Consider the following 17,518-nt stretch of genomic DNA (forward strand, 5'->3'; position numbering starts at 1 on the left):
TGTCATTATAGGCCCCTGAATATATGGTTTGACCTAGAAATAATTAGAACACAAATGAAACCATTGTAGTTGGATAGTAAAAAGTATTGTGAATAACATATTAAAAGTCTCCAAAAATATCTTTGGTGGAACACCACCATTTTTCCAAAATGGCGGCCAAATCCAGTAGTTTTTTGCTTTTTTTTTGAAATTCTTACTTTCCAGTTAATATTGGTGAAAAGTCGTAAATACATTTGATTTTCCTCCTGAAATTACCTTAAAAATGATACCAAATTCATGTACGTACAACAAAAAATAAACCCCGCAGAAATAATAAAATATTTCAAATAAAAGTTTTCCCATAAATTAATGTAAGAAGTTAGTCCAAGCAAACTAATAAAACAGACACAGGGATCGTATAAAAATTTTCAAGTAAACGTTTTATGGTTTTATTTTTATTTTTGTGGTGTGCAGAGTGACATATCAAAAGTTTCAAAAAATCAGTCCACGGGAAACCCCTAAATTAATTATATTAAATGGCGGCTTTTCCCAAGATTGGACAAATGCTGCAAAAAGAGATACCGAATACTTTTTTGCACATTTTTCGAGATATTGACTTGGGATCACCACCAATATTTATTGGGTCGTTAGTACTGTACTTCATTTTGATAGGGGACGCGTTTTTGGCCGCCATCTTGGATCCACCATAGTTGACATATATTTTTTTTAATGTAATGATAGTGTTGTGACATATCATTTCAAACCACATTCTTATACTGATTTCAAAGCTGAAATCCGTTTTTAAATATCTTTTTTGGTTTAGAAGATATGTTCAAACGAAAACTCTCCCCATACATTTCTTATGGACGTTTCGTAGTTTGATATTTTTTTCAGATTATTTTTCTTATATATCCAGTTCTTATTAACGGTTGCAGTTCGTTCTGGCCTTAAAATATTCAGTATTGTAAGGGCTTCCATTTGAGCTCTTGAGCATTAAAATCAGACAAGTTAAAGACCAGCTAAGAACCTCAGAACAATATCAATTTTAACTGTTTAGAAATAAATTTTTATTTATATAAATTTTTATTAAAAGATTTATAACTCGGGTTGTTAATACGTCACCAAGTTCTTTCTGGTCTCAAATTACTCAGTAAATGTTTGGCTTTGATTTTATTTACTATTAAACAAAATCTGACAATTTTAAAATGAGTCATGGATCTTAATTTAACATAAAAATGCATTTATTTTTAAATTTGTCTTTAGTTAAGTACGTATATCCCCAATTCTAAATCACTCCCAAAAACTCTTTATAGTCTTAAATAATTCGTAACATTATGACTTTTATTTTAGCTATGGATTACTTATTGGGAGTTATTAGGGTTCGGGATATATGTCCTTAACCAAAGACAAATTTCTAAAAAGAAATAATTTACTGTCAAATGTAGATTAATGATTCAATTAAAATTTTTCAGATTTTATTTAGTGATTAATAAAATTAAAGAAAAGTATTTACAGAGTAATTTAAGACCAGAAAGAACTTGGTGACTTATGAACAACCCGAGTTATAAATCTTTTAATACAAATATATTTCAAAAAAGTTAAAATTGATATTGTTCTGAGGTTTGTAGCTGGTCTTTAACTCGTCTGATTTTAATGCTCAAGAGCTCAAATGGGAGCCCTTACAATACTGAATATTTTAAGGCCAGAACGAACTGCAACCGTTAATAAGAACTGGATATATAAGAAAAATAATCTGAAAAAATTTATCAAACTACGAAACGTCCATAAGAAATGTATGGGGGAGAGTTTTCGTTTGAACATATCTTTTAAACTAAAAAAGATATTTAAAAACAGATTTCGGCATTGAAATCAGTGTAAAAATGTTGTTTGAAATGATATGTCACAATACCATCATTACATTAAAAAGAATATATCTATGTCCAATATGGCGGATCAAAGATGGCGGCCAAAACCGCGTTCCCTATCAAAATGAAGTACTAATGACCTAATAAATATCGGTGGTGGTCCCAAGTCAGTTTCTTAAAAAATGTTCATACAAAATGCATGTAGTATCTTTTTCAAAATTTTTCCAATGTTGGAAAAATCCGCCATTTTAAATTGCGATTTTAGTGGTTTTCTCGTGCACCGATTTTTGGCAACTTTTAGTATGTTGTTCTGTAAACCCAACACTACAAAATAAAACTATAAAACGTTTTCTTGCAATTTTTTTAAGGTCATATCCTATATTTCTCTGACCAGGACTATTACGTTAATTTATAAACACTATTATTATTTTAAATATTTTATTACTCCTACGGGGTTTATTTTTGGTTGTAGGCACATGTATTTGGTATTATTTTAAAGGTAATTTCAGGAGGAAAATAAAATGTGTTTACGACTTTTCACCAATATTGACTGGAAAGTCAGAATTTCAATAAAAAGCAAAAAACTACTGGATTTGGCCGCCATTTTGGAAAAAAGGTGGTGTTCCACCAAATATATTTTTGGAGACTTTTGATATGTTATTCACAATACCTTTCACTATTGAATAACAATGGTTTAATCTGTGTTCTAATTATTTCTAGGTTTTGCTATTTCTTTTCTTATTTTAAGGCGCCTATTAGTCAAACGTTTGACCCAATAGTCAATTGTCAAACTGTATGGGTATTAATTAACAGCTGTGTCTAAGGAAAAATTTCAGCCTTAGTCACTAACAAGACTAAAATATGGCACCATTCATCCTACACTCATCTCATTCATACTTGGCTTAAAATACAGTACCTACATTCGTATGGTCACCTTTTCAGACTATAGTATTTCACCAAACTAATTTTATCTGAAAAGTAACCTACAGGTTTTTGATTTATTGCGTTGTAACGGTAAACAGTTTTTGCTTTAATTGCAGACATTGCACAACAGGGTAATTGACAGCTTGAACAAGGACTTAAAATAGGAAAACCCTAGCGAACTCGTGACCTCGATCTTTGCTGAGCTTACGTCAGCATCAGTCATCCGACAATGTTGTGAATCACTGCAGCTCGAGACAGGGTGGTACCGCCGCAGGACTATACTGTGTGTGGTGGAACCAGTCACCAGACCCTCCGGGTGCGGGCCATTCTCAGGTACACGAGTCAGGAGACGGGTTCCATCATACAGACCATATATGTAAGAGTGTATTCTCTCAAAATAACAGTCAATCAAATGTTCAGTTCAGCGTATCGCCGTTACAATGAGCGAGTAAATGAAGTGTAACGAGTCTACTGGAGGCGAACGTGCTAAAACTTTAACCCGGCAATACCGCCAGTTGTGAAGAGCAATAACCTTAAGTGAATAACCAATAACGACGTCCGGTCAGGTCTGGCAGGTTGCTGTCTCGCAGATGGCTACTAGACGGTGACGGTGGTGGTGGTGTTTGTGGAATTTCCGCTAAACGAGTCTTACCCTGCTGAAGGTAATGGATGGGTGCATATAGCAAAACAAAGTAGTACGGAGGATAGAGAAAGATGTTTTCAAATCTGAGAAATAATACGTGAAACTTTATACTGTACTAATTTTAGAACTACACCGTGCCAAGAACATGAAGGTGTAGATATAACTGCTGAATTAACTGACAAAATGCTCTACGTATTTTATAAAGATTACTAGATTAGTTTCAACCCTTCGTCAACCCCGGAGTCGTGTTGTGTTGTGTTGATTGCAGCACCAGGCAGGAGCGGTAGTGGGCTGTGGTCACTCGCACTCGCAATGCTCATTACAGCATCTACTACTGCGGTGTGAATAATCATATATTTCGTAGTGTTATTGCTTCTCTAAGAGGTGCTTGCATGCACTTCAATACGTGGTCACCACTCGCCAGTACTTATTGCAACTTATAATTACAACAAACCCACACAACGAAGTAATCCTTTCAATTCTCATTCTGTAGTAAGACGGTCAAATAGATCTTGTATTACACCATCGATACATATTGAGGACAGCTATTGACAACTCGACTGTATCCCGAATGATTCTAATTCAGAGCAATGAAGTATATATATTACTCCGTGAGCTGAAGTCCTTTATGAATGAAATTATCGTTTAACCCGATGATATTATTTTGGATTACTCTGTTAAATTATTTATTCATCAATGTACATAAACACGGTCTGTAAACGTAGTTACAGAGCTTATAGGTGAGGTCCATGACAACCAACGTAATAAAAATAATACAAGTATTATTTTATTTGTGAAAACACTTTTAAAATGTGGTAATTATGAAGGAGGCTAAACTTGACGTTTTGCATCCAAAACGCCATTTGTAATTATACCCTAATGCCAACAAATAATAATTATCCAACATTTCCCATGGACTGTGTGACGTTGGTCGAAAAGTTATGAACAAACAACCAAACATTGTCACCCGATTGTTTCCAAGTGATAATTTATTGGTGTCATTATTTATAGATGTGCCATTATCATTTGCAAGTGTCTCCACTCCGGCCACTCGGCCACGAGTGTAGGACTTTCGGCCTGGGGTGATTATGAGAAACTTACCCTCCGCAACAAACAATAGGGAACGTGGGTAGCTCTGAGTCTGCTGTCCCCAAAAGATTACCCTATAGGTAAATTGAAAAGATTTTGTGGGTAAGAGAGAAGTAGGGAAGGGGTGATATGGGGTGTTTGACACAGCAAGCTGGCCAAAAACTATGAATAGGATTAGGTACGGTACTTCCAAGAAGGACCTGAGCCCCAGAGTACTCCAGAGCAAGAGCAGGTATTAGATGGATTTAAATCTAAGTTTAGGCTATAGTTTAGTTACAAACACCGTGCTAAAAGTTGTATATTTAAACAGTTTTTAACCAATTTTAACGACGATTTGACGACATATGTGTCACCTCAGTTCAAGATACAAAAACAGTGGATATGTATAAATTGACCATCATAATATTAGTTATAGATATTATAGTTTTGTATATACATTATAGCTTTTATAGATAGGCTACTGCAGAAGGTGGGGCCACCATCCGCCTATTGTCACTATAGCTTTCATAAATCACAAACGTTGACGAATTAGTCTCACTTAATATGATTTCAAGGCTTGTTTACAAGAATCCATCCACTCAATAGTACAAAAATATTATCCATACAACAGTATATTATATTATTACAGTGATACAATCAAATTTTATGTAAACGGTTAAGGCCATTTACCAAATAAAAATATAGGCATATGGCATATCAAAATGAAGCTTAGAGTGTGTAGATTTTGCCGAAAAGTATTGATATGGACGAACTCCCTAAGGGCTCTGCCCCACAGGCTGATTTTCAAAAGGCTACGCCTTGCATGTTTTGGAAGTTATTATTTGATTAATTTAGTGAACAACAGCTGACCAATGCAATCGACAATATAGTTTTCCTACAGTTACCTAACAATGTACATGTTCTCTCACTGATTTGAGAAAGCAAAGTGGCCAATTCGCTCATCAGTGAGACTGTCTCACTCTAATTACTTTGTCTCACTCCAGATTTGCAACGTGAAGGCACGAAATAGTGAGCGCGTAACACGCAGGCAACGTCATATGCGCGCTAAATGCGTTGGCAGCACTGGCTGTAAATCAGCTGGTCAGCTGTTGTACTGTTGTATTTGTCTCTTCACACTAAGGGCCGGTACACACACACCGACTTGGACGCATGTGAGTACGACTGATCGTGTCGTGCTGGCATACGACAAAGTCGTGTTACCTCACGACAGTTGTCGTATCGGTATACGACTCAGCAAACACAACAGCGAACTCTACTGGCTTTAGGACTACTAACCCAGCTAACCCTGGGATACAGGCATACAACCATGAATAAACAGGATGAATGTGTATGGAAAGTTTAGTCGTTGCTATGTAAAAAAACTAGTTTTGAAACACTTTGCAAAAATAAACAAGAATTTATGTAATGCCATTTACTGTACGTACATTTCATTATACATCCTTAATTCGTCTAATTCCATGTGTTATCAGTTAAGGTAATGTTAATTTTGGTTAATTTTTGTTGCCCTTTACAATAAGTTACAATTACAATAAGTTATTTTTGTAAATTTACATACAGCAGACTCTCTCTAGTTCGGCCACCTCGGGACCGGACCACCGGCCGGACTACAAAATAGCCGGACTATCCGTCTGTACTGTCAATATTTATAATAGCCTGCCCCATTTAATTGTTCACCTATGGTAAAAAATCAACAAAGACGTTGTTTAATATTGAACTATTTAAAAAATTACAATCATTCACCTATTTTGAAATAGCCTACATAAATTTAATAATATTTGACTTAACCTCTCACAACCGTTGCTATGATAACATCTTGGAAAACGTAATGGCAAAAAAGTTGGTTTTTGAACGTTTGTAATTTAATAATTAAGTGCCGTAGACTAGTTTTATATAGCTAAAAACCCAGCGTGGTGCCCCGCAGTCGTGTCCCGAGACGCACTAGTGTGTATACACCGACGCGATAGCCATATAACGCCATATCCCGCTACGACTCAAAACAGTCGTGAACCCATACGACACGACTTGCCTGTCGGACCCCCAGTCGGTGTAGGGCGCGACTCGAAATTTGTCGTCCACGACTTTGACACCTCCACGACTGCTGTCGCACTAGTGTGTACACCCCTATGCGACTTCCATTGCCTACTTTGTTTCTCTACTTGCCGTGCAGATATACGATTTCTTGAGTCGTACAGGGGCACGACAAAAGTCGGTGTGTGTGTACCGGCCCTAAATGTTTTATTAAAAGTTCACTTCTGTGTAAAATAGGTTATGTTTCTTCACAAATTTATTTGTTCTATGGTAACAGTAGGAAAAGTATAATGTGCAACTCGAGTTCAAAGTACAATTGCCTCACTCGAGAAACCATTCCTCACTCGCCTACGGCTCGTGAGTAAGGATTTCTCTCGAGTGAGTCAATTGCTCACTTTTCTCACTAGTTGCACAAATAACTATTGTTTGCTTACATTTTTGTTTACTTATTTTATTATTTACTTTCACGTTCTTAAAAGAGTCGCGGTGAATGGACAGTGAAGCTATTTATAGCTGTTTGTTACAAGTGAGTAACTAAAGGTGTTCGAACCATGATGACTATGAGATTAACAAACCATGTATGTTGTTCGTTCCAAGAGGTTGTCACCGATCTTTAACAGATCGCAATTTCATTGAAAAGTATTAAAGATGTCGTGAAAGAGAGCTGCGTGTACAGGTACAACCTCGGCCAACCTTAGGACGTAAGGTATGAAGGTTCCACTGCCTTTAACATCCTTTCACATGAAAATTTCTCGAACTTGGGCCCTTTAAATGAAATATAAAGTCAAAGTTGATTAAATTAATTTAATGGTGGTTTCTGTTCACCCGTGAATTCACGGGTAGAACCTCTTGTTTCAGTTTAAAGTGTGAATTGTAGTTTAACAGCTGAATGTACATTCGTAGTACATTCATTCAGATAATTTAAACAAGAGACGTAGTATAAAAATAATGATAGGCCTACTTTAATTAAATTACAGTCTGGTGTAAGGTAAACAAAAAACTGCAGTGTTTAAAATAATGTTTACCTAAAAAAAACTTCTGGTAGTGTCCTATTTACAAGCAAATACAAAGTGAAAGTAAATAACAATTTGTTATGTAAAAACCAGATAAACACTAAGTATAAAATACGAAATTAAAAACTAAACCAATGTAACAAGAGACAAGTATGTTATAAAAATGCGTTTAAAATATAATCCTATATATTAATTAACAGTCTGGTGTATTGGTACAACAAAATATTAAAATTAAACTTGTAACTGCAGTGTTTAAATGATCAATTACTACAAAAAGGCTTCTAGTGATGTAGATATTTACAATCAATAAAAGAAATTTACAGTTTGTTATATACAAAATCAGAAAATTCAGTTGGATGGAATTAAATGCCCCTATGCATTTCATTCAACAATTAATTAATGTAATTTGCAATTTAATAATTGGAACACACAATTCAACATTGTGCATTTCCAACAAAAATTATGTTGGATGGAATCAAATGTACTGTTGTTATTAGGTGAAATAACACAGAACAAGTAAGTATCAAAATTAAACTTTTACGGCCAAAATTTAGCGTACGCAGCCAACAAAATAAAGAATTCAAGTTAAAATTACTACAAGTATTTTGCATTTAAAGGTTTCGTAATACAGTAAAGTTAAATAGACACCTTCTAGTGATGAAATGCACTATTTTGTATTGTTTTACTACCTTACACAAACATCTGTTAGGTACTTTTATATTTAGTGTTCGCGGCCAACGAAATAAAGAATTCAAGTTCAAATTACTAGACTACAAGTATTTTACATATAAATGTTTCGTAATACAGTACTGTTAAATAGGTACCCTCTAGTGATGAAATGCACTATTTTTTATTGTTTATCTACTGTACACGAACATCTGTTACATATTTAGCGTTCGCGGCCTAAGAAATAATGAATTCAAGTTCAAATAACTGCAAGTATTTTACATTTAAATTTGTCATAATACAGTACTAAAAACCACTATCATATACAGTATTAAAAGAAGCATAAAAGATTTATTATATGTAGTAAGAATTTGCGTATTTTTTAATCTAAAATTTTGAAACAAAAATAGGTTTATTTGGGGCGGATATCCACCACCCGTAGACACCATCACTTTTTGAGTCGTTAATGCCAAAGATTACAGCAGTATTCTAATACAATAGTAATGTATTTCCTAGAAGGTTGGCTCCAATGCTATTTGCCCTGTTTCCTGTGTCGACGACCCTGTCCACCACCCCACAGGTATTTCCGGGAGATTCCTGGGATTTAGTGGGTAAAGGTACGCGCGCACTGCGCCGTCACGGCCGTCACGGCCGTCACCGCCGTCACCGCCTTTTTCAGGGGGGGTGCGCGCACTGCGACGGCACGGCCGGCCGTCACAGCATTTTGGACTGATGTATTTTGCAGTTGAGTTGTTTTGCTGTGAGCAGTGAGAGTGTGGGAGCTATGGATATTGAAGAAGACGTGGTGGTAGTTGGATTAATTGTAGGAGAAGAGGAAGAGGAGAGGAAGAGGAAGAGGAAAGCGAGATTTTGGATACATAATATAAATAGAAAACGACTAGGTTTGGTGAATTTCACACATTATTCCCCGATCTTGTAGAGGACGATGACAAATTTTTCCAGTACTTTAGGATGCCCCATGAAAAGTTCGAATGTCTACTTCGATACCTAGAGGAGAGTCTTTCTAGACGTCTTTCTGTGACGTCCGTGCCGTGGGGTGCGCGCACTGGGACAGCACGGACGTCACGGACGCCGCGGAATTGTCCTGAGATTCGCTCCTCCGAACTTTCTGACAGACGTCGGTGGCGGCGGTGGCGTCCGTGACGGCCGTGCCGTCCTAGTGCGCGCACCTCCATTACATTACATGGGAACGACTTTTGGAAAAGGCCGGCCGTGACGGCCGTGCCGGCCGTGACGGCGCAGTGCGCGCGGGGCTTAAAGCGCAAGCTCAGGTCAGGTACCTACTCCCGAGAAACCTACCCTTTACACCACATAATAGGGGCAGCCCAGGCCGAGTCAGGGGCAGCCCAGGCCGAGTCAGGGGCAGCCCAGGCCGAGTCAGGGGCAGCGCAGGCCGAAAGTCCGTTTCCCCCCGGCCACACGCCCGTGTCTACTGATAACACTAACGAGGTTGTACAATTAGATAACAGATACGGCAATGTCCACTGCAGCGCAGCTTTACACCGCCATTATACTAATGTAATGGCTGTGATTGTATGCACGCGAGATTTTCAACAAAACACTTACAGTATCACTTAACAATAATGAGCCATTGAGCTATGTACAAAAGTAACAGTTCAGAATAAGATAAATACACCATTTGCCAGCCTTGGCACGTTATGAATAAAATCATGAAAGGGTGGACCACCGATGAAACGAAAGTAATGACAGTGCAATGATTAAATAATCTACAAACAGTAATATATAACTGAACATAGAGGTGACAGTGGCCACTTGTAGTGGTAACATACGTGTTAATAACTGTTCGGATGGATTTAGATTGTTTAGAAGAAATTATTTGGCTACAGACGCTATAAGAGCGTGGCGTTTCCAATGATCCCATGATACAGAAGCTGCTAACTGAACCTAGAAGTAACAGTGGTGGTAGACGGTGGTCACTTGTAGTGGAAGCGTACGTACAATTTTTGCGATTTAGATAGATATATTAGGTCAAACAGGGGAAACGGAGGACCGGCCACCTCTGGCTCTAATCCGCATCTAGAAGTTAGGTTAGGTTAGGATAGGTTAGATATACTGTATAAATATGGCCCCTAAATTTACGACCAGTGGTCCGGACCCCTATACTCCAAATTAATTATAGAGACACTAGAGGAGCGTGACGTTGCCGTTGGCCCCGTGATACATAAGCTGCTAACTGAACCAAGAGGTAGCGGTGGTGGTAGACGGTGGTCACTCATAGTGGTAGCATACGACCTAACTATTATCATTGACTATATATACCTACAGAAAGGATTTCTTCTGTATGTATATATAGTCAATGCTATTTTTCAAATAGATTTCTCAGGTCAAATTACAGACACTAGAGGAGCGTGGCGTTGCCGTTGGCCCTAACTGAACCTAGAGGTAGCAGTGGTGGTAGACGGTGGTCACTCATAGTGGTAGCATACGACCTAACTATTATCATTGACTATATATACCTACAGATAGGATTTCTTCTGTATGTATATATAGTCAATGCTATTTTTCAAATAGATTTCTCAGGTCAAATTACAGACACTAGAGGAGCGTGGCGTTGCCGTTGGCCCTAACTGAACCTAGAGGTAGCGGTGGTGGTAGACGGTGGTCACTCATAGTGGTAGCATACGACCTAACTATTATCATTGACTATATATACCTACAGAAAGGATTTCTTCTGTATGTATATATAGTCAATGCTATTTTTCAAATAGATTTCTCAGGTCAAATTACAGACACTAGAGGAGCGTGTCGTTGCCGTTGGCCCCGTGATACACAAGCTGCTAACTGAACCTAGAGGTAGCGTTGGTGGTAGACGGTGGTCACTCATAGTGGTAGCGTACGACCTAACTATTGTCATTGACTATATATACCTACAGATAGAATGTCTTCTGTATGTATATATACAGTCAATGCTATTAGGTATTCAGATAGATTGCTCAGGTCAAATTACAGACACTAGAGGAGCGTGGCGTTGCCGTTGGCCCCGTGATACACAAGCTGCTAACTGAACCTAGAGGTAGCGGTGGTGGTAGACGGTGGTCACTCATAGTGGTAGCATACGACCTAACTATTATCATTGACTATATATACCTACAGATAGGATTTCTTCTGTATGTATATATAGTCAATGCTATTTTTCAAATAGATTTCTCAGGTCAAATTACAGACACTAGAGGAGCGTGGCGTTGCCGTTGGCCCTAACTGAACCTAGAGGTAGCAGTGGTGGTAGACGGTGGTCACTCATAGTGGTAGCATACGACCTAACTATTATCATTGACTATATATACCTACAGATAGGATTTCTTCTGTATGTATATATAGTCAATGCTATTTTTCAAATAGATTTCTCAGGTCAAATTACAGACAATAGAGGAGCGTGGCGTTGCCGTTGGCCCTAACTGAACCTAGAGGTAGCAGTGGTGGTAGACGGTGGTCACTCATAGTGGTAGCGTACGACCTAACTATTATCATTGACTATATATACCTACAGATAGGATGTCTTCTATATGTATATATAGTCAATGCTATTTTTCAAATAGATTTCTCAGGTCAAATTACAGACACTAGAGGAGCGTGGCGTTGCCGTTGGCCCCGTGATACACAAGCTGCTAACTGAACCTAGAGGTAGCAGTGGTGGTAGACGGTGGTCACTCATAGTGGTAGCGTACGACCTAACTATTGTCATTGACTATATATACCTACAGATAGAATGTCTTCTGTATGTATATATACAGTCAATGCTATTAGGTATTCAGATAGATTGCTCAGGTCAAATTACAGACACTAGAGGAGCGTGGCGTTGCCGTTGGCCCCGTGATACACAAGCTGCTAACTGAACCTAGAGGTAGCAGTGGTGGTAGACGGTGGTCACTCATAGTGGTAGCGTACGACCTAACTATTGTCATTGACTATATATACCTACAGATAGAATGTCTGCTGTATGTATATATAGTCAATGATATTATTCAGATAGATTGCTCAGGTCAAATTACAGACACTAGAGGAGCGTGTCGTTGCCGTTGATCCCGTGATACAGAAGCTGCTCCTTAAGCCTTGCCTCGCCTCGCCTCGCCCTGCTCTGCCTCTGTTATCTGTTTGTTTTATGCCAGCTGCTGCTGCTGTCACCCACTTGTCAACCGAGCCACCATCGGCAGTCTATCACTCATTACTCAACTGTTTTAACCCTTGATCTGGCGTTGGTCCCTAGGGGACCAGAAAATGTTGAGTTCTCAGTGGCGGTGGTCCCCTAGGGACCAGAACGACATGGTCCGGAACTTTCTATTGTTAAAATACTAAAACAGTTTTAAACCGCAATGAATCTTATACCATTAGAAAGATGAGATTCTGAGGATTCATTTTCATATATAAAACATTATTGAGCGAGTATTATGTAGCGAGAAATATAGTTTGAAAAATTAGAGCGTTCAAAATAGATTTTGGCGGTGGAAAGTTTTGGTCACCTGACTACAAAAACAGCTGTTTTTGGCGATTGTCAATTAAATTGTATACAATATTAGTACATATTCTGAAACTACAATAAGTTCCCTACAATTCCCTCTGAATCTATGAGGTTGATTGTAAAAATTTTATTTGTTTTTAAAAATGTCATAAAAATTATGTTTTCGTAAAAAAATCTTCGAAATTTTACATTCCGACGTAAATTTCTTTGAAATTTTAGAATTCAACTACATATAACTATATATTTTCAGAAAGGTCTTTTATTTCGTATTGTACAGTATCATTTTATAAAATTTTGTTGATGCATTCTATTATTTCCTAGGTGACAAAAAAAGTTTTGTAGTTTTCAAAAAAGAAAATATATATGTAGAATTTATTTTTTTATAATTTTATTTTTATGAGTATTTAAAAAACATTGATATTTCTACGTAGGGAATCATATTTCACACAACCTTTACATTTAGATCAAATGTCTAAAAAAATTATTTTGTAGTTTTCTTGTGGGTTGCTTTTGAAATTTCTAATTTGCATAATCCAAAAATTTGCAAACCTTTTGCTACTACGCCTAAACGCATCGCTAGGAAAAAATTATTTTTATATTATTATATTCTAAATTTATCACTGAAACAGAAAATATGTATATGTGTGTACTTATATTCACAAATAAATGTTCTGTGGCAAAATATATGGTACCACTACAAAAGCACCAAAATATACCCGCCACTGGTGAATAAAATGACCGCCAGATCTAGGGTTAACATTCTGCCTAGGACCTAGCTAGAGGTTAACCGCAAGAAAGGTCCATGAGGTCCTACGTTCGCTTCGATAAAGAAGAATTTTGATTTCGGTTCATTCTCATTTAATTTGATTTCGACCTGAGTTCGTTAACATAAAACGTCGTAAAATACCAAACGTTTCAAAATGGGTTTTGAGACGCATTGGTGCTGGACGCTCTGAAGAACACCTTCCACTAGTGGATTGGATAACCTCCGGTTTACATTGGATATCCTCAATGATGAGACTATGAACTGCCCGCGGACTATGAATATCACTTCTCGTGCTGCTCAAGGATCCATACTTGGACCGTCCATACTCTGGAACGTCGCCTAAACAGCCTTTTGAGGTCTGAAATGTCTGAGGAGACTATTATAGTTGTGTGTGCAGGCGATGTTGCGGCATTGATAGCTGCAAGTAGAGTTGATATGTCAAACTTTTGACGGTGAAGAGGAAGGCAAATTATCAGCGGAATGGGGACTTCCAGACAAGGTTAGAGGAACGCACCCGTGCCTAGTACCTACCGAGTGACTGTGGCAAGGGAGCAGGAGACGCGCGCAGAGTGGAGAAATGACGGATCCGACATCCGACAAGAATGCCCCAGAGAGCAATGTTGTCGTGACGCGTCGGATCGCAAGGTGTCGTATCGGACTAGTGGGTTACACAGTCCATTTAAAGTCATGCAAAGTAATTTTGTCGGAAGGTGTCGGAGACTTGACGGAAGGTGTCGTGTCTGAGAGTGTCGGACCAGTGGGTTTCCTTCTTTGGAAAAAAACAGACAACTCTCTGTTCGATAACTACTTATCTTAAACTTTACCAACTCAACTATTCTACAGGGTTTTAGATCACCATTCCGAAGTTTTCATAGTGACCAGACTTGTATGAAACGCGGTCTTATGCGCTGAGCCTTCTCACGTCCCAGCACGTTTGTAGGGCTGAAAAACCCCAGGTCGTTTAAAATAGGCAAGAGCAAGAGGGCCCATCGCGCATTGAAACGTCCCAACGACGCGACGCCACGTCACGTGTGCGACCGTCACAGGTGTCCTGGGAGATAGAGCAAGATAGACAAGATATAATTTCCCTATAAAACAGGCAATTGTACAAACGACAAATAGTTATCCTGCCTCTTAGTGTTTCGCAACAACCATCCCAAGTATCACGTCATCGACCACAGCAGAAGCAAAATAAACAAGAGGAAGACAATATTGCAGCTGTAGTAGAGTGTGTAGTGTAGAGGGAGAGGCAAGATGCATCGCTCGAGGCTGTGGCTAATGCGGTTGACCTCCACCACACACACCACACCACTACTATCACCGTCACCGTAGTAGTAACCTTGAACACAGCGGTGTTGTGGCGCGGCGGGCGTAGAAGAGGATCTACACACTACATACAGCCCACAGCACAGCGTACAGTCACTGCAGCATTGTACTGTCACTGAGTTACGTAAACACCACTCGTCTTGGGACAATTGGCTAAACGCACAAGATTACTTGTCCATACAGTAGTAGTGCCTACCGTAGTTCCATCTGCTATGACACTGGAAGTTTAATGAATATCCCCAAAGGGAATATAGGCCAATACTCAAAGTAAGGTATTAAAGTACTTTATTATAGATTTTTCAATTTCAATCACAATTGAAGAGATCAATCAAATCAATCCAAAAAAATTTGTTTGTTTTATGAGGAAATCTCAAAGTCCAAGTCTTATTGACTGTGGCGACGCTGGGAGCATAAGTAGTAATTGAGATATTGTTAGCAGAACTGGTCCATACGAGCCTTATGGAAGAGAATACGAATTCGACGATTCAAGACTTGGTTTTCGTTTAGGTTGCAGGTGTGCTGCAATTTGTACATTACGTTCTATTTGGTACCTCAATAGTCGTGGGACTGTTTAAAATACACTGTTTATATTTCCACACTGCCTTACACTAAAAAACAATTATATTATAGGCCTATTTAGATGTACGACGCTGAGACGCCAGGGATGGCTGATATTGAATGTACGAGACGACAACTCTCGATGTTCCTCTGACTGAACCACATTCGATCAAATTGGACAATGCGATTTTTTTATTACTTTCCAGACGGAATAACCCAGCAACCGAGGTCCGTGAAGGAGTGTTGTTGAACATCGTTTACACTTCGTGACTTGTATGTGTCGTCGTCGTGAATGTAGGGATATTGGATAATGTTTACCACACGTGCTATGTCTATTCTGACGTGTACGCAATGGTTAGCTTAGCTTTGTTTGAAATCTAAATTTAAGATGGAATTGTGTCTATTTAGTGACATTTCGCTCAAAACGTTAAAAAAATGTAAGAGTTGCAGTAAAAAAGAGTAAAATGTTAAAATGTTATACGTCATCGGGTTTTAAATAATCACTTACACATCACCAAAAGAAATACATCGTATTATATGCAATTCATTCCTCCACGACCTCATTAGATTATTGTTTAGTTTGGATTGGGAACATTGATATTGGTACCAGTTTATCGTACACGCTTGCGATTATCACGTCAGTTTCGTTTCAAATCCAATCCTATATCTGTTTGTACATATTTCCATTGGTCATTGCTTAAATAATAATCTATATACAGGGTGTCCCGGAACTCTCTACCAATATTTTAGGGCATTGCTCCTGGGTAAGAAACATACCTAAATATCATATTTAAATTGTCCGGAAGTCCTTAGTTACTCACACAGCCGCCATTTTGTTTTTTTCAGTTATTAATTTTTTTCTAAAGAATGGTTAAACACACGAAATGGAAACTTTGCACAAACATTAATGACAACTAGACAAAGCTACAAAAAAATTATGACGATTTTTCAAATTCATAAAACAAAATGGCGGCCATTTAAAATTTTGTTTCTTAATTAACTCAAAAACCGTTGATTTTATAAAAATTTTAAATGGCCACCATTTTGTTTTGTGAATTTGAAAAATCGTCATAATTTTTTTGGAGCTTTGTCTAGTTGTCATAAATGTTTGTGCAAAGTTTCCATTTCGTATGTTTAACCATTCTTTAGAAAAAAATTAATAACTGAAAAAAACAAAATGGTGGCTGTGTGAGTAACTAAGGACTTCCGGACAATTTAAATATGATATTTAGGCATGTTTCTTACCCAGAATTATTATTTATTTTAATTTATGACAACAGCTAATTTGCAACCAAAAGGTGAGTGAGCGTAGCGAACGAACTTCAACCTGGAGACGAGTTAGCGTAGCGAACGAGCTAACCTGAAGGCAAGTGAGCGCAGCGAACTAGCTCCAACCTAAAGGTGAGTGAGCCTAGCGAACGAACTTCAACCAGGACGTGATTGAGCCATGCGAACGAGATCATCTTGAAAATTAAGAAGTTAAACGGGGCAAAGTCCGCGGGTACAGCTAGTGGCTTATAAGTTAATTTCAGTTATTCACCAATTGAAAAAGTTTTATTTAGTTTTAACCACACTTAGTGTAAATATGCAAGCTTGAGGATGTATACAAACTGAGTTGAAGAACAGGTACACTGGAGTGTTTCCTACAGTAGTTCCTAAACTCGTCTCACTGAAATGTATCGTTAATCCAATACCGATTGATAAGTAATTTCCATCGTTATGCATTACTCAACGCACCTCAGACCTTCATTATTCTGCCTTAATCGAGTCGTGAGTAAAGAAATGGTGGTGAAAATAAGCTGAAGAAACCGTAGTAAACAGTTACGTGACGACCACGACTACGTATCAGGTCGTAGCCTGTTCTGGCCCACCACACCACCACAGGCCTTCAATCTGGGGATAATTATAACACTGGCTGACACATACACACATACACACACACGCACACACGCACACACGCACACGCACAAGCACCGTGGCACTGCCAGTTACCCAGTTACTTCTTTCATGTGATTTCTAATACAATCCTCAAATGCTTAAACTACGCTCTCCTTGTCCAACATTAGATGAGATGTGTAATAACGACATTGTCAATCAATGCTCGCATCGCAGTTGTTCTTAGAACTGTAACGTCGTCCGCTCGTATTTACAAGATGCAGTTGT

At 38.2% G+C, this 17,518-nt stretch overlaps 1 protein-coding gene across 1 annotated transcript in view; it reads right to left on the reverse strand.

The window, feature by feature from the left end:
• LOC128983457 (caspase-1-like) overlaps positions 1–17,518 on the reverse strand; it is a 106,615-nt gene that overhangs the window by 19,850 nt on the left and 69,247 nt on the right. The gene's annotated exons all lie outside the window — the stretch shown is intronic.

This window comes from Macrosteles quadrilineatus, unplaced genomic scaffold, assembly GCF_028750875.1.
Source record: "Macrosteles quadrilineatus isolate MER2022 unplaced genomic scaffold, UCM_ALF_1.0 Scaffold_1__1_contigs__length_201487025, whole genome shotgun sequence".
Classification (NCBI taxonomy): Eukaryota; Metazoa; Arthropoda; class Insecta; order Hemiptera; family Cicadellidae; genus Macrosteles; species Macrosteles quadrilineatus.